The following is an 18,316-nucleotide window of genomic DNA, read 5'->3' on the forward strand; positions in this document are numbered from 1 at the left end:
TTTGCAACTTAGGGAACTTCATACAGCTTCTGAATTGCAGAAATACTTATAGTTGATTATGGTCTTTGCTAGCACCTAGTTTGGCAGCATGTAGACCTGCACTTCTACAACATTTCCAGAGTAACTTGTCTGGGAAAGTCTGAAGTAACTGCTGCATCTGTGATGAAAATTTGGCTCCCTCTACTGAAGCAAATGAGGAGAACTGCCTTAATTGTTACCCAAATCTTCTGAGATGTTGCAGAAATTCTTTAAATAAATCTTATTCAGGAGACTAACTTGACATTAGTTCTGTTTTCCTTCACTCAGTTCTGAAACAAACTGCGTGGAATTACCTGTATAAAAATAGTACTGTCATGTAGTTAATAATTGTGTGTGTGTGCATGTGTACACTGCTGTCAGGATAGCCAAATGGTTGGGATTTCATTGCTGAGACAAGGCAGTTCTTAGTAGTGTCTTGTCCTTCGTTGTCCTTTGTCTTGGTTTCATTAATAGTGGGTAGGTACAAACTTTTTGTTAAGCAAAGCCTTTTTGGAAATCTGAACAGGTTTAGTATCTCCTATGTGTTGCATCTTCTGCAAAGTGGAGCACCTCCAACGGGACTCCTAAGGATTTGCTTAAATAGGACATGAATGGGATTGGGCACATGTACACTGAAAGGACTGGAATGTGTGTCTGTTAATTGTGAATAAATTACAGCTACTATTAAATTTATATTACTAATTATATTACCAATTACCATTGAAATTACAGGAATTCTCTTGTTGATAGGATCCTCAGTTTATCTCATTGGATTACTGGAGGTTTCTAAGCAATTAATTTGTGAGAATACTCCTTTCAAAATGGAATTGAAAGACTACCACAAAATGTAGGTTGATTTGGCTAGTAAGCTCAAGTATTTCTTGTAAATTGACATGTTTTAAAGTGTGGTTTATCTTTTGTCCTGTGTTTAGGAGCTGTACCTTTCAAGGGATTTGATTCCCTTTTGAAAATGCATGGTACACCCATGCCTATGTGCCTGTAATATTTCTAAAATGTTTCCAGGTACGTGCTAGGGGAAGTTGTCTGGGATTCTGGTGGTAGCAGTGATCTTAATTGTATTAAGGTTTGCTTTTCCTTGGCCTTCTGTTCCATTATAGTTTAATTCACAGGGAACTGGGGTCTGAAACTGGGGTTAATGCCCAGGTTAACTTGCTGGTATGCTGCAGGGTTTGGAAATTTTCTTAATTAAATGTCTAAGTGTGTTTACCTACAAGTAGTGAGGTCCTTAAAATTCTCTGGGCTGAGAGCAACAAATGTGCAGTGCGGTAAGCTCCTCTGGGGTAGTGGATGAAGGTTCATCAAAACAGTGAGATCTATACTTGCATGCTCCGATCCAAGGAAACCCTGGCTGAGCACGTGACTAAAACCAGCTTTTCCAGGTGTTAATGTTTTAATCAGACACAAACATTTTCATTTTTTAAATACAAAATGACATGGGCAGCAGAGAATTGCTAATTCAGGTAAATTTCACTTGACTGCAAAGGGAGTTTAAACAATGTACAGATATTTGCCTTCTGGTGTGTAGAAGCAGCAATATGTGTTCTCTGGAAATAACAGTTACAATTCTTGCCTGAACTGGTGGTCATTCTCAGGCCGAAATTCTTACTTTCTGTGTGAAGGAAAAATCTATAGAAGTCCTTTGAAGAAAAGTTATTTGGTTGTGAAGTATGCAGACCTTAGGCAGTATTAACAGGGTCATCTGTGTGGGATTCAAACCCAGTATTTTGAGACCAGTGGAACTCATACTCTTTTAGAGGCACCTGTATGTCATCCTGGCCTGTACTAACACTTTTTTTGTCTTAGGTCAAAACTGCTAGAGCATCTAAATGCATACATACCCCTTCCCTCCTACTTTGATGGAATATATTTGACTGGTTCTTGTCAGGGACCTGACAGTACTTTCCACTAACAGTGTGCATTCCCGCTTTACTGTTTGAGACCTCTGAAGTCTGGCATAATGGCAGTGATCTCATACTGCGTGCATCTTGTTGTGAAGGAGGAAGTAGTTATGCTTGTGATGTGCAGTGGAAGCCAAGTCCTCACTGAAAAGATTAAGAACAGCTTGTTCACAGAATCACAGAATTGTAGGGGTTGGAAGGGACCTCCAGAGATCGAGTCCAACCCCCCTGCCAAAGCAGGTTCCCTACAGCAGGTCGCACAGGTCGGCATCCAGGCAGGTCTTGAACATCTCCAGAGAAGGAGACTCCACAACCCTCCTGGGCAGCCTGTTCCAGTGCTCCGTCACCCTCGCTGTAAAGAAGTTCTTGCGCACTGGATCTCCCAGTGTAGAGAACTTCCTCAGTAGCATAAATGCCAGGGGTCAGAGCTTGTCAGCATTAGGTTGCTGTGTGCACGTATCTGTAGGCTCTACTCCTTTGGAGAGTGTTTTCTCTGCTTTACCAAGAGAGAAGTGAATATGCCAGTTCTACTTAATGCTAAGAATGTTATGGCTGGTGAGCATCAATTCTGCACAAATAATGTTTGGTATTAAACCACACAGTGCCCTTAACTATGAGAAATAAGCAGAATATTAGTGCCCTTTTCCTTCTGTGCTAAGATTGGTGCAGACAACATGCTCTGCTTTATGAAGGCCTCACATCCAGTGGTGTAAAGGAACTTAGAATGGACTTCTGTTAGTCTTGCCTTCTACACTGGAGATTGTGTTTGAGGTTTGAAATCTCAGAAGGATTTTTAACTCTGTGTTTGCTTTTCAAAGCAGATACTGTATGCTGGGCAAGCACAAAAGTGTGGTGTGACTCACCTAACCTGAAGAAAAACACAAGAAATGGCAAACTTTCTCAGCAGTTACATGCAATGCACTTTTGACTGTCAAGTCAATACAGGTTCTTCCAGTCACTGGTCAGCAAGCAGATGTTTAATTTTACAATCTTTTTAAAAAATGTTGGGCAGATGATGTGATAGACATGCTCTTATGTAATGATGCACACATCTATAATCTTATTATGAGTTGGCATTATTTTTGAATGAAGGTTCCACTGATGGAATAACCTAAATTCACAGTAATTGCTTCATGTAGTTACTGTAATTGATAGTACAGTATTACAGGAGTGAAACACTGCATATGAGTCTCCTAGCACCTGTAACTGTGCTTCCTCCTCTCAGTCCCATAAGCTTCTGGCTCATTTAATACAGGAACTGATAAGAACCATTTTGAGAGTAATCATGATTTGCAGAAGCTTCTCCCCTGTTCTCCAATTCTAAAGGAATTAGGCAGACTTCTCACAGTATTTAAGCAAAATTATTTATTTTCACTGACATATGTGCAAGAAATACAGTATTACATAAAATGGGGATACTTTCAGTAAGGAAAAGTAACCACACTTTTCTGATAATTAGAATTTATGATTTTGTTTGTACCTGGTTTTGTTCTAAGTAAACCAAACAAAACCTGATGCTTTATGCTGCTGAAAGATTACTAGGTACTAGGTGGAGTTCTGCAAAAACATCCACAAGGGAAAATCAACATCGTGTTTTGCTTATATGATTGGACAATTTCTGTTTTCCCTCTAGCTCAGTAAATACCGGGAATATGTTTGTCTTCACTCTAGCTTGATTGAGATTAGTATCAGTAAGAGAAGTTTGACTGTTTGAAGCACAACAGTAGTTTTTGTGCCTTAATACTCTGCAGAAACACCGATGCGAAGTGATCAGATGCTCTTTTCTAAAAGCAATGAAATAATCTGCATTCAGGCCATATCTGTGAAATTACTGCCCTGTAAAATTTTACAATCAAGTTATGAAACAAACATATTTTGTGCTGATGTGCAGACAAATGTTTATTAAAGCAAATTTCCTGTTTTGTTGCTCCAAGAGTTACAATTCCAATATGCTTAATTCCCAGCCTTCCCCCTCCTTCTTTCTTTTTTTTTTTTTTTTTCCCTATTGAAATGAATCTAAGATACTTTCCACATAGAAAGACTTTAAATCTTTGTTAAAATAAGCTTTGTATTTTGAGGACCGAGTTTGGGGGGGGGGGGGGGGGGGGGGGGGGAAGAAAAAAAAAAAACAACCGTGCCCCCTAAGTCACCTTTTATTCTGATTGTCTTGTTAGCAGCCAGTGTGTTGGATAACATAATGCAGATGCTAAGGACAGGTTTACGAAGGCAGATGGGGGTGGAAAACTAGAAATATTCTAGTTTTAAGGGTATGTGTTTAAGGGAATGGAGGTCACGCTTTGTACAACCCCCTCCACAGTAAAAAAATGAAACACCCTCAGATATCCACATATATATATAAAGGTATATGTCAATACAAGCTACGGTGACTTTTTCATCCATATATTTGAGTGGATTAAATATTACAAAATTGAAGTATCACCCTTCAGCTTTACTTCTTTCAAGGTAGCAAAATACAATGTCAGCACACGTTTGAGAAATGCCTTTATGTGAATGGAATTTAGCAAGCTGCTTTTTAATATATATAAATTAATTCCTTCTTTCTGCAGTCACTGACTTTTACCCTTCTGTTCCACGGATGTGTGATCCAAATCAAAATCTCAGCTGTTTATTTCAAACTCAGCAAGACTGTTCATAATATTGCTTCTTAAGACCAACATGTCTTGATCTTTTTCTTTCACTGCAAACGGGAGCATCATTTTTCTGGCTGTTTAGCCTATAAGATGCTTTTTTTCCCCCCAGTTTTCTATATTGATTCCTGCTTGGCTTGCAGTTCAACATCATCTCTTCAGAGTGATGCTTCAAGTACAATCCCACCGTTTTGGAGCAATCTCCTCTGTGCAGTTCCAGGTTGATGTTCTTGGCATCAAGCATGGCATGAATTCATTTCTGTTTGATGCATAAAGTGCTTGTCTTGCAGTTGTCATGGCCTTTCTTGATATAGCCTCATATCACTTATTTGTTGCTCAGAATGAGCAGTTCTTGGGTGCCTATTGCATAATCTGTCCAAAGAAAAACCACCCAGCAAACAAAAACCAGCATACATTTTTCATACGCTGAGCCTCACGTGGGACAAGCTCCTAAACATCTGCAATGTTACCTTGCTGTTACCTTCCTCCAAATTTCTTTAACAGGCTTCTGTTCTTAAGATGTTACGAAAAGGCATGGTTAGTGCTAAACCTTTTCAGAAATTTAGAACTGGTAACAAGGGATAAAAGATTCTGCTCAACTAGTAAGCAAAGAAATTAGTCCTCTCCTTTTTGTGTTTTATATCACTGGTGCTTTAAGGAAAATATCATGCTGATACGCTCTCTGCAACCTACACCCAGACTTTCTGGTGCTGCACAACAGTACCTTATGAGAAGGGCAATTTCTTCACAGGTGATTAACCACGTGTGCTGATCACTTTCAACTGCAGTGTGTTTATTCCTCCCTCTCCAAAAAAGGAAAATACACAGAAAACCACAAGACATAAAGCAGCTCATTACAGAAATGCTCTCAGAGGATGGACAGTGTAGTTACAATACTAAACGCTTTGTGTGTTTAGACTCTCATTTCTTTTTTTGTCTTTAACCTTACTGCAAACTAATAAGCATTGGTCAAAACCATAAAAGCTGTAAACAGGAAAGGAAATTGCGTACATAATTTAGTCACACGTTTCCTAGTGTCCTAAAGGTTATCTTGACTGTTGTGGAAAGCACCTATGCTTTCGTCCCAGTAAGTTATATACCTTAAGGGTAGCAATTTCCATTACATTTTAACGTATGTTAAAAGCTTTAATTTGGAAGTTAATTAAAATATGTCTCTCTTCTGCTTGAGACTATGTGAAAATGCCCCTAAAATTACTGTTAGGAGCTGATGAGTGAAGTGTCTTTGCATGTATTCAGAAGACAAGAAAGCTTGTAGCCAGAATGTCATGCAGGCAAGAAATAGTGATGGAATTGAGCCTTTTGTATGACTGTCAATCATGATAAAATCCTAACATGGTAATTGGCTGAGCTAATAGTGTTGTGAATATAAAACTTGTTAACTATGTTTTCCCATGAGATTCCACTTACATGTGTGAGTTTTGTTAAGTTTATTTCCCATGGCCTGAAATTTTTCAGATATTTTTATTTTTTAACTGATATTTTTACTTTTCAGTTAAAGTAGCAAAGATGTTTCTGATAATTCTTGGGAATAAAGTGATGGGGACTTTTTATTTGTTTCAACTCCATTAATTTAGACTTCCCAGTGAAAAGATTTTTAAGTGTTTTTTGTTTGTTTGTTTGTTTGTTTGTTTTGTTTTGTTTTGTTTTTTCACAGACTTGATGTGTAATTGGAAAGCAGGGGGAGAGAAGGAGCAGTTTCAGAAGATGTGTGAAGGGAGAGGGCTGGATTTGTGGGAAATAGAAAGTGATGGATAATTACTAAGGGTGGTGAACATAATTAGCAGGTAAGGTCAGAGCAGGAATAGCAAGAGGCTGAGTCAGTGAGACATGCGTCCAAGCATTTAGATTTTCCCTATCCGACATCTGGATTTGAACCTGAAGAGGCCACTGTTTCACCATTCCTTTCCAGACAGTAATCATCCACAAAATTAATAGCAAAATGCTTTTCTCTGTTTTCTTGCACTGGCCCATAGAGAGGCAAAATATCATGGAATGGAAGAGTTGGTGGAAGGATAAAAATTGTCATAGGCAGATTACCAAGCTCAAAGCAAGCAGAAGGTTGACTCTCGGGGCATGTACAGAGCGACTGAAGGAACTGGGGCTGTTCAGTCTGGGGAAAAAGGAGGCAAAGGGGAGACTTTATTGCTTTATTCCACTATCTGAAAGGTGCTTACAGCGAGAGTGGGGTTGGTCTCTTCTCATTGGTGACAGGTGACAGGACGGGGGGAAATGGCCTTAAGTTACATCAGGGTAAGTTTAGGTTGGATATCAGAAAAAAAAACTTCTTTTCAGAAAGGGTTGTTGAAAAACTGGAATAGGCTCCCCAGAGAGGTGGTTGAGTCACCATCCCTACATGTGTTTAAAAGCCATTTGGATGTGGTGCTCAGGGGCATGACTTAGTGGAGGGTTGTTAGGGTAGTATGGTTAGGTCCTGGTTGGACTCCATGATCTTAAAGGTCTTTTCCAACCTGAGCAATTCTGTGATTCTATGATTCCTTGTGACGACAGGCACATGCTGCTGTTTCTACAGTTCTTTTAATTCAAAGAGAAAACAGACCCTGAGTGATCCCGAGCTATGCCGTGAAGAAAGAAAAAATAAAACCACCCGTATTTTTGTGTTAAAAACAGTGATGTGGATTCCATTTCTGCTGCTGGGCTTCTAATCAGAGGCAGATGAGTCCCTCAGAAATGCTCATGATGTGTGTTTTTATTTCTTGGGTGCACCATCTTGCCTGTGCCTCGTCCCGACAGAAATAGGTGTTCACAGATAGCAAAACTTCGCTTTAAGCACGGGAAGCTACAACAGATGCTCGATTTTGGAAGAATAAAGTTTTCAGGATGGCTATTTATTTATTTTGGTCATTTGTCACCTCTGAATAACCTATATATATAGAGCTGTATAACGTCCCTGAGCTGGAGCTGCTTGAGCGCCCTGCCCGCAGGGCGCTACCGGTGGGCTCCAGGCGGGACCGGCCCCGCCGGGCCGCGCTCACCCTCAGGCGGCCGCCACGCGGTCACAAGGGGGCGCTGTTGTCGCGGCTACGCGGCGGCGGGCGGCGCGGTGCGCTGCTGGCTCCCGCAGAGTTACGGCAGCAGGTGCTGCGGTGATCCCGAGAGCCGGCTGCGGGGGAAACAAACGTGGCGTGGAACTCCTCAGCGCCTTTGAATGCTGTCGATTTTTATGCATATTTTCCAGCGTGATAGCCTTGTAAAATCCAAATGAGTCAGATGTTTAGGTTTTTACAGCGTGTAGAAATGTGAGTGCATGAAGCAAAGGGCTTTGTTGTACAGCTGTGGCTGCTTTAATCTGTTTTTCTCAGAGCTGTAACACACAGAGCGAGCAGCACTGCCTGCTTTCTTTCTTTCACAGAGATATCTTAATTAATGAATAAGATACAGGTTTGCCGAGGTTATGGGGACATGTTTAAGGAGTGGATTGTTTAGAAAATAGGTTGGTTTTGTGGGCAGCACTGTGTGAGGCTTGGACACACCTGTGTCAAATGGAGTGCTTAAGGACTGTGCGGGCTTCAGATAAGAGCCAGGATAGGTGAAAGCATTTTTTTCTTCTCCCTGAAGTGTCTGATGTATTACAACGTTCAAAGCATTTCAGTATGCTTATATTGTATTCACACATATGCAATGTATTTGAAACATTCCTACCGAGGAGATTGTGGTAAAAGCTGTAACGTGCAGCTTGCTGGCTTTCATTGTGAAGTAATATAATCTCCACATGTGCGAAGGCCAATGCAGTATTTTATTTTTTGCTTACCCCAGGGATTGTGATATTAAATTTATCAGCTGAAATACTTGAATGAGAACTCGTAAATATTTTTTGAGGTGCATCAGTGGCGTACATGGGGAGGGAAAAGATACAGTGCTGGGGAAAAAGGAAGCTGTTCTTACTTCTCGTTCTTTTCTGTCAAATAACAGCTCAGCATTGGCCTTCAGATGGAGTACTGGTAAATTTTCTCAGGGATTGAAAACAAGTTTTAAATTGGAAAGAATTTGTTACTGACTGATCTTTACTGATAATTCAAATGTTCACCTGTATATAGTGCTCTGGATATCTTGGGGGTAGAGGAGAAGATAATGGCCTTAGGTTGCACTGCGGAGGTTCAGGTTGGCTATTAGGAAAAACTTCTCTGGAGGAGTGGTGAGGCAGTGGCACAGGCTGCCCGGGGAGGTGGTAGAGTCACCATCCCTGAAGGTGTTCAAGAAGCATGTGGATGTGGCACTGAGGTGCATGGTGGGGATGGTTTGGTGGTTGGACTAGGTGATCTTTTCCATCCATAGTGATTCTGTGAGGGTTACCTAAAAGAGAGGTATTGACATGAAAAGGTTTCATATGTGTGGGAGAGACTGTTGGACTGTCTGTTTTATCCAGTGCACTGTAATTGTAAACACACTAGCTGAGAGAATCTAGGAGTCTGTGCACTGCATTAAGAGAGTTATATTCCAGAGCTTAAGCAAGTATCTATCTCTGCACAGCATTATCCCATGTTATGTTAGTCTAGTCACTTGCCTGAACTTAATTTCGGCATTCCAAAACAGCTTCGTGGTGATCTAGGATAATCCAAACCATGTTGAGTTATCATTTCTTTGTCACAATTGGCTCAGTGTTCAGCTGCAGCCAAAAGTGCCCCGATTGGAATGGGTACTGAGAACAATTTTCTCACTGTAGGAAGTCTTTTATGCCCCACATCTTGATTACTGCATGTATTCTTGATGGTCTCCACATCTCATGAAAAGCATAGTTTGAAGAGGAAAAAAAGATTTTAAACAACAAGCTAGGAGTAAGTACACTGAAAGTTATTAAGGGTGTGTAACAGCAAGCTCACTTCAGTTTGGAGAGAAGGCTGAATAGAGATGGCTTTGCTTTACCATATCAAGAGCAATGCAAAACACGAGTGCTAAACTTATTTACCAGATCCTGTAATAGCAGACTGGGGACGTGGATTGAAACTGATAGGAGATAATTTAAAGTGGATTTTAAAAACTGTATGCCCTCAAAGCTTGTGATAAACCTTTGCAACTTGCTGTTGCAAGAAAGTGTAAAGTCTTAAGACACTTGCAGCATATGAAGAACTTCAAAGCAAATTAGACAAATTAATGGATAAAAGGTGCAAATCAGATACTTTTGGCAATAGGCAGGAGTGTTCCTGATGATATCCATAATCTAAAAGCATGATGCAGGGTGAGAACGAAGATTGGACTTCAGTATCTTGTTCCATGTGCTCTCCTTGAGCAAATTCTGCAGTAGCCACTGTGTGAGATAAAACTGGGCAAGTGGATCATTGATGTCATCCTGTGGGCATTCTTGATTGGAAAGGATATGGTGGATGTGCTCCCAGGAATGATAAAAGAACCCAGATGGCTACCTAAAGTCTTCTTTCATTTTCACAGCCATAAAAATGTACAAAAAGAATCAGTAGCACTTGCAGAGAGAGCAAGTGAAGAGGAGGTGGCTACTTTGGCCCTTGGTTGGTCAAGAAACTTGGGTGGCTAGAATGTTTTTTCTGGATTTTTTTTTAGGAACCTCCTTGATTAGCATCTGGCTCAAGAATGAAGGTTAAAGGGAGCTGTAGAAGGGCCGGCGTACTGAGTTCTCAAAGTGAAGGAAACAATAAGCCTTGGTCATCATGAGAAATATGTTACTGTGATCTACTTCTTTTGGAACCACCTGTCAAGCCAGCTCAGAAACTGATGTCTGAAGGGCTGAATTTGTCACATGTTCTCTATTGCCCAGTGAGCATATTGCCTTTGTGCACCAGAATGAGGTATTTCCAAAAGGAACTGAAATTCATTTATTCTTTTGCTCCATAATATATCTAATGACCCAGACCTGCCCATTTTAGAGAGCATCTCATCTCCTTCCACAATATTTCACCCAGCAGGAAAAGTGAGCTGGCACTTTTTTGGTATAGCAGTGAAGGAGCTCTTGGCACTTTAGTAGGCATTTCTCCCTTTGATCTAAACTAGCCCATGCACATCGACTTCTCTGGCATACTGCAAAGCTCACCAGTTCTCTCAAGTTTTTCTGAGAGGAACAGAATAGTGAAGGTGGTGAAAGGGTGAGCGGGGGCAAGGATTTATTTGTTTTTTCTTTCTCTTAGCTGTTATTGGCTCGAGATCTGAGGAGCAAAGCTATATTTGTAATTTGTAAGGACTGTATTTTGAAATTGCCAGTTGCTCCAGATAATGAAGCAGGGATTTTTGCCCAGAGGAGAAGAAATGAAAATAAATAAATATGGATCATTTTCACCTAATTTACGATCTGCAAATGTGGTTCCTCCTCAACCTACATGATTAATTCTCTTCAATCAAGAGTGACCATCTTGATTACATCTTCTAACAATAAAAAGCCATGAAAACTTTCTTTCATAAGAGAAAATAAATCCAACAATATCAGATATCTGCAATGTAGATCTTTTTGCCATTTGTACTGTTTTTAACCATATCACAGCCAATATATAAATTATGGTACTTCATCTTTAACAGCACAGTGAAACTGAGTATAGACAGTTTAATGGAAATTGCCCTTACTTGTACCAACTGTAAATACTGTAGAGCTGGTAAACTGTTTTGTATGGGCAGCCTAAGAGCTAATACTACCTGTTGTAACAGATGGTCATTACGATAGAGCTGCTTTGTTTTTTGACCATGTGGATGTAACAAGGTGGATGAGAAAGATTTGGTTGTTGTTGTTGTCTTTATTATTTTTATTTTAAAAGTTGAGTTCCACTAACGTTTTTTGAGGCCCAGTGTTCTTTTATTGAAATGTTTTACAGTTTTAGTGCTTATAGAAGATGGTTGATTCCCAAAGGGAAAGGTGCAGCAGTTGTGTGTTAAGGTCTCTGTTCAGACTTATCATCCCAGCCTCAGAAATGTGTTTCCACTAACCGAAGAGCATGATAACCTGAAGGAGAGGGTGTGCAAGTTAGGCATTTGGCAATGCTTCCACTGGAGCTGCTGTGCTGGGGTAGTACGAGAGGTTCATGAAGTGAGGTGTTCTTTCGAGTCTATCATGTCTCAGCTACTTTACAATCTCTGGAGGGTCCCAGGCAGAGTTTCTATGAGCTGTGCCTTGGTGTTCACCAGATAGTACATGTGCTGCAGATGTTTCAGCTTGCTCACCTGAAGTTTATGATAACTACAACACGTGGTATGTTTTGGATGATCTCAATAGTAATTCTAGTATCTTATTTCTGAGGCATTTTTGTTGCATGAAGCAATAAATTCAATTCTGTCATCATTAGGCAGGTGTTTATATGTACTGCAAGACTTTAATCTCTCCCCTGGGAACAAAATACTTTAGGGGGCCATTCTACTACTTGGTGTTTGCTTTCCATCTCTGGCATGTTTCTGTTTCTCTCTATGCCAGGAGAACAAGCATGGTTTTATGGTTAGGATGCTGGCTTTGGATTGTTTCACGGCTCTGCCAGTGATTACTGTGAAAGCTGGAGCATGTCTGTCTCTCAGCTCACCAACCTCAGTGTGAACGTAACAGCTTCTTTTTCTGCCATGCTCATCTGCTTAACCTGGAAGATCTTCAGGACGTAGACCGTGTCATGGATCCTACTCTTGGATAGAGCTTTACACAAAATCACCATCTACCAGCAATAGTAGAACAAAAGTTTAATCTATGGAATACTTGTTGAAGAGCTCCCCAGAATACAAAAAGCTTCTCAGCATTCTGTATTTTGATGGTCACGTGGTATGCCAGGTAACGTTTTTGTTACATGGCTGCTGTAATATTTGGACTTGGGAGAATGTCACTGTGTATCAAATTTATATCCATTAAAAAGGTTTGCACAGGTGTTGAGCTGATTTATAATTGGATCATGAATAACTTTTATTCAGACCTATCTAAGTCTCATCCATGGAATGTCTCCTTGGTTCCTGTAGGAAGTATCAGTGGTTCCTTCCATCTTGTTTCTGACTGCCATGATTCCTTGGTCTTAAGACACTTGCAGCATCTGAGTGGCCTGGAAAACCTGGAATCCACTGACTGCTGGTCGCTGAGCAACTGAAATTTTGTGCCGAACTTTGGTGAAAATTAAGTAGCCATCAGAAAATTAATGAAACAAAGAACAGAGGTGGAGGGAAACACACTGAAGCTGCTTTAGGTAGGGGATTTAAAAGGCCATTGGCTTTTATCATCAAATGACCTCAGTGGAAAAGAGCAGCATTTTTAAAGATCTTAGTCTTGGTAGAAAACTGACAAAAATTCAGCAGGTTCTTGCAAGGTAATGCTACATCAATTTGAAACAGCTCAGCCATAAACACAATGTTAAAATAATTATCTCAAGGAATTCTAGTCAACTTAAAAAAAAAAAAAAAAACCAAAACATTTCCAAGTAGACTTCCTGTACTTAGAAGGCAGCGTGGTAGGAAACAGTAAGGCAAACAGACAAAGAGAAGCTCAAACAAAACAGATTTAAACATGAGGTAATTTGTTGTACGCACAAAATTAAGACATCAACTATCATATGCATCATGTAGTTAGACTGATGCTTCCTCTTAATCATAGCTCTACTAAAAAAAAAAAAAGAAAAAAAGATTCCGTTAGGTTAGGATAATATTATGTGTTTTACTCTTGAAAATATTTACAAATGCATCGTATTATAAAATACATTATAGTCTAATACTTCAGAAATTTGTGCTGATACAAAGGAGAATTTTCCACATTGTTACTTTGCAGCTTGTAGTTTGTTTATTTAAGGAAAAATACACCATCATCTGATTCTTCTTTTTCCTGGAGACACCAGGAAAATTTGTTTCCTTTCCTGCCACCACTGCATATGTTCACACACATACAAATATGTGCATGAACAAATACAATCTCCAAGTGGAGGCAGTGGAGGCACATTTCCCTTGGATAGGGAGAAGAGGCACTGTACTTGCAGATATTCATATTATCATATATATAATACATATACATTACTTTAATAATGATGTTAGAGTTCCACACACATTTTTAATTAACAATCTGAAGTACTTAATTTCTAAATGTGTAATATTTAATGAGAGTATTTTTATTTTAGCAAACAAGTATCCATGTTAATAGTCATTTCCCATGTTAGGAAGTTCCTCTAATAGTGATTTTTACTGATTTCTCTTCTGAAGTAATCCAGCCCTTTCATTTTATTTTTCTAGGGAGGGACAGTACCTGCTCTGCAGCAAGACCCTTGCAGCCAAGAATGGTGACATCTCAGGGCCAGGTGGAGAAGTGGTGAACACAGCCTGATTTGTAGTTCAGAAGATGCAATCTTGAACTGGAAACGGGAAGACAAAAGTTTGCTTCTTGATGTTCAAGCAATTTCTTGGGACTTTTGGGATTTCTTCTTCAATGAGTAAGATGCTGAAGCAATCCATGGGACAAAATACCAGAACTGATAACTGATTTCTTCTGGTAAGTGATCTGATCTCTCTCCTCTACTGTCACTTTTTATGGCTTCACGACTGATTTAGCAAACCTATCTATCTACAAGTTAGTTATAATTTGTGACTCCTTATTGTTGATGTGAAAAAAAAAAAAAACAATAAAAATTGGGATCACTTAGTTTCATCTTAAGGTAGATATTTAAAACGGTCATTGAATGAGGTGCCTGCTTCTCGGGAACAGTAAAGCGAGCCTGCAATGACCAACTCACACATCTGCCACATACCCCTGGTGCATGGTCTGTTCCTGTTCTGTGAATAAATGTAGCTCAGGCCTGATCTGGGTCCACTTTTTATGTATCCCTCCTTTAGTTTGTTACAGAAAAAGCCAGAATTAGATGGGGTTCAGTTTTTTTTCTTCATGTGCTTCCATCTAGTGTCTAAATAGTTGCCACTAATATTAAAATGTTTCTCAGATTTGTTGAGAATGGAGAGAACCTCTCTCCTAAAAGCAAACAAACAAAAATCTAAACCAGACCAACCAAGCAAACAAACAAAACCCCAGAGAGTGAAACACATTGTGCTCTGTTAGTGAACTGTATGTGGGGGAAGGCACTGGAAGGAGATCAAAGGCAGGGTCAGTGCTTAAAAACAGTGTGCATACAGCTCCAAATGGCCACTTTACCCTGACCACAACCACCTAAAAACTGTTCAGAGTTGCAGTTTTACTCTCAGCATGCAATCTGGATATACCCCAAAGCTCAAATTGCAGCCCAGGAGACTGCAAACCCACATGGACAGTAGGGCATGCTTAAAGTCAGTTAAATAAATCCCAGCAAATGTAAGCACTGTCAACTGCCCCTGCTCTTAAAGCAAGAAGTACTAGCAAGTAGGAGTAGACAGTTGAGCCGTTCAACCACATGCAAACTCTAAAATCTGGATTGAAGTCCTTGAAATAAAATTCTTAGCAATGAAGAGTCTCAGTGCGAAAGAAGATACTTGCCACCTCTTCCTCAGCATCTTTATTCAGGATGGTATGTTTTGAAAAGCAATGGATAAGATATATTGCTTGCTCTGAAATCTTAGAAATTCTGACACAGAGCACACATCACTTCATGTCTCTTTGTTACAGGGAATCAGAACAGCCCATCTTCTGTACAAAACAGCTGATAGGACTTGTAGTTCTATTAAGCTCTAGCAATATATAACGTGAGTGAAAAAAGCATACACCCATAAAAAAAATGCACAGTTTGGCTTTCTCTGAATAGGAATAAGAAACAAAATTGACAACACGTCAGTTCTTAACACTTATAATACTTTTTTTTCTTTTTTTTTTTTTTTCTTTTTTTCTTTTCTTTCTGACTGCAGATGCGGGACAATATCTTTGTGACACAATATCTCTTTATTATCTACCTTGAAAATGTGTAAGATGTTCAAAACAAAGTCCAGTCCATGTTTTCAAGCTTTACAGTTTCCTAAAATTGGTTGAGTTTTGCACTGGTTTGGTACTATTGATTGTGATGGAGGAGGATTGAGTTGGGGAGCCAAAATGCAGAACAAAGAGAAAAGAATGGAAACTTTACAGGATGGTTTCTCTGGATGTTGGGTTTCAAAATCACTGAGCAAACGTGTTGCCCCAGGTTGGGTCTGAGACCTGTGATGTATGTGGAATGCCCTGATCCAAGTGGTGAGCCCTATGAGGGGAAGGAGGGAGAACAGAGCTAAACAGAGCTAAAGTGGGGTTGCTGTAAGGCTGCATCTCTTCCAGCTCACAACTGTGCTTGTCACAATGCCAGTCACAAACCTCCCAAAAATTCCAGAAGTGCCCATGGAACAGCTCTGCCCTCATGTCTGAGTTACACAGTCTTAATGTGTTGTTTCCTGATTAGTATCTTGGAGTATCTCATTTGTCATTCTTGAGGTAAACAAATTATTATGAGGTGTATTACAGCAGTAATGCATTTCGTAAAGCTTGGAGCATTACTGATTTAGCTGTGGCAGAGACATTCAGTGAAAATCACTGTGAGGCTGTGCCTTTTCTTAGAGCAAGAAATCACTCAGCTGATGCTATTATAAAACATTTGATAGTTATTAAGTGGTTTTCCAGTAATTTTTCAGTGCTTAGCAGAAAACATTATCATAACTGATATACACTAATTTTCTGTTGTTTATGTGTGTATGTAGTGTAACCTCCATTAAAGTGCCATTACATTTGTGGAAAAGATTCTGTAGAAATTACCTGCTGGTCTTCCAAATTTATTCTTTCAATGACTGTGGATCAAATTTGCCTACTTCAAACAATACATTTTAAAATTGACATGTTGTGGATTCCACCTGGGATCAAGTTGTGTTCTTTCTGTGTCGCACTAATGCTGAAGATGATTTAATTACTTAGCTGACAATGTTATTAATGATGAGCATGAGAGAAGAGAGTTGGGCCTTGCTGCCTTGCTCCCATTTCAGGACTTGTTGTAACTGTAAGATTTCAACAGGGGGAAAATCTATGTTGGTCAATCAGGTAAGAAGATACGCCTGGATGACAAAGACCACGTTTAGTTGGAAGGTGCCGTAATGAAGTTTTTCTAATCATTTTGATATTTTAAGGCTAATGAGTGTTTAGCATCTTAAATGACTAAAAAGCTCACTTCATCAGTGGTTGCTTTCTGTTTTCTTCAACTTTGACTCTGGAGAACTTCTGTAAGAGTAACCTGAAACCATAAAACCCATCCCAGATTTTTTTTTTTTTGTTACTGTTGGACATTGCCCAGGATCCATCAGAATGTGCTTCACTCATCACTGCTCTATCAGCCCTCTCCTCATTTCCATCAGTCCAGAATTCATTTACTGTCCATTCTGTGGCTTCCCCAGAAGTAATAGGTCTGTCTGCATTCAAACAATTTTGCATATACAGCTTTGTCAGCTAAGAGCACAGGAAGAGAAGAAAAATACCACTAATTAAACCAGCAGTTCTGGAGAATGTTCCTATACTGGGAAAAGCTCTATTGAGAGATACAACTTAAGTCACTTGGATAGCTGGTATAAACATTGCTAGCAAAAAAACTTCTTGCCAATAGACACCACATCTCCTCTAGGGGAGTTTGTGGTGCAAGCTACATCAGTGAATACTTTGTCCTACAGAGAAGGCCCTGTTCAGAGGGTGAAAGTACTGTGATGCTAAAAGCTTGGGTTCATCTGAGCACCTGAGGCTGGTGTGCTGCTGTGAGGTGAGTGGCAGCTCTGTAAAATCACTGTGGGAATGGAGACAAAGTGTGGTTATGTTCTGGTCTGCTTTGTCCTGTTTGCGTGGTCCACCATAACCCATCCTGGTGACCTTCCTGCTGGTGCTGCTATATGTTTGTTTGATGCAAAACTTGAAATCTGGCAATCAAATGCACGGTAGGGGAGAGGTAACAGTCTTTCCACAGAGCACATAGCAGAGCCAAGTAAGGTGGCACTGGGCTTCATGTCCCCACTCTTCAGTCAGGCAGCTGTGGGCGTCATCAGTGGTTTGCACAAACAGAAAAATTATCATCAGAAATAATTACATTCTCTCAGTCCTGGGACAATCTGGACTTTTTCATTATTGCTGTTATTATACTGTGAACTAGATGGCTAAGTGGAGTGAGACCACACTAGAAACAAGAATGCATGACCTTCATTTTTAAAAATGTTAGTGATCCAAACAAAGTGGGAATAAGGTGCAGAAGAATGAAAGCTCCCATTCATTGGAGCTTTTGTAGCTTTATGAGGGAAATGTATCTTAACATGAGCTTCATTTGAGGGGAATGCACACATGGATTAATCTATTAATTATAATCAAATTAAAGGAAAATGTTATCATATATTTTAAACAATCCCTGGCAGGGTTAATGCTATCACAATTGATGTTTTGAATTGAAAAAAAGAAGTAAAACCATAGTTTTCTCTCTGTCTGCTTTTGTGTGTATGTGTTTAACTCGGATTAGAGTATGAATTTACTAGACTTGTCTGGTTCACTTTCCTTTATGGGCAGTGCAATGTTCTGGTTTTCATATACTATAAAAGTAGTGATGCCACAAAATTACAAGGGAAATGCTTCAGTCCCTCAGTATAGATATAATTAAATCCAACTAAACTATTTTCATTGCCTGAGATGAGGAATCTTAAATAAAATAAACAAGTCACTCTGCTAATAACATAAAGATCATTTTTAGCGCCATATTATCAGACCATTGATGAGAATTTTCAGTTACGTATTTAAATTCAAACCTTTTCTTTAACAAAGCATACAGTCATTTTCGTGTGGTATAATGTCTACAACCAACAGTACCTAACAGGACTGTAATCCTG

General features: G+C 39.6%; 1 non-coding gene across 1 annotated transcript; it reads left to right on the forward strand.

The window, feature by feature from the left end:
* The first annotated feature begins 152 nt into the window (after nt 1-152).
* Nucleotides 153-237, forward strand: LOC128090277 (small nucleolar RNA SNORD100). Its single transcript, XR_008210894.1, has one exon. It is a non-coding gene; the product is annotated as a small nucleolar RNA SNORD100 (small nucleolar RNA).
* The last annotated feature ends 18,079 nt before the right edge of the window (nt 238-18,316 follow it).

The sequence above is a fragment of the Tympanuchus pallidicinctus genome, unplaced genomic scaffold (genome assembly GCF_026119805.1).
Source record: "Tympanuchus pallidicinctus isolate F22 unplaced genomic scaffold, pur_lepc_1.0 scaffold1, whole genome shotgun sequence".
Classification (NCBI taxonomy): domain Eukaryota; kingdom Metazoa; phylum Chordata; class Aves; order Galliformes; family Phasianidae; genus Tympanuchus; species Tympanuchus pallidicinctus.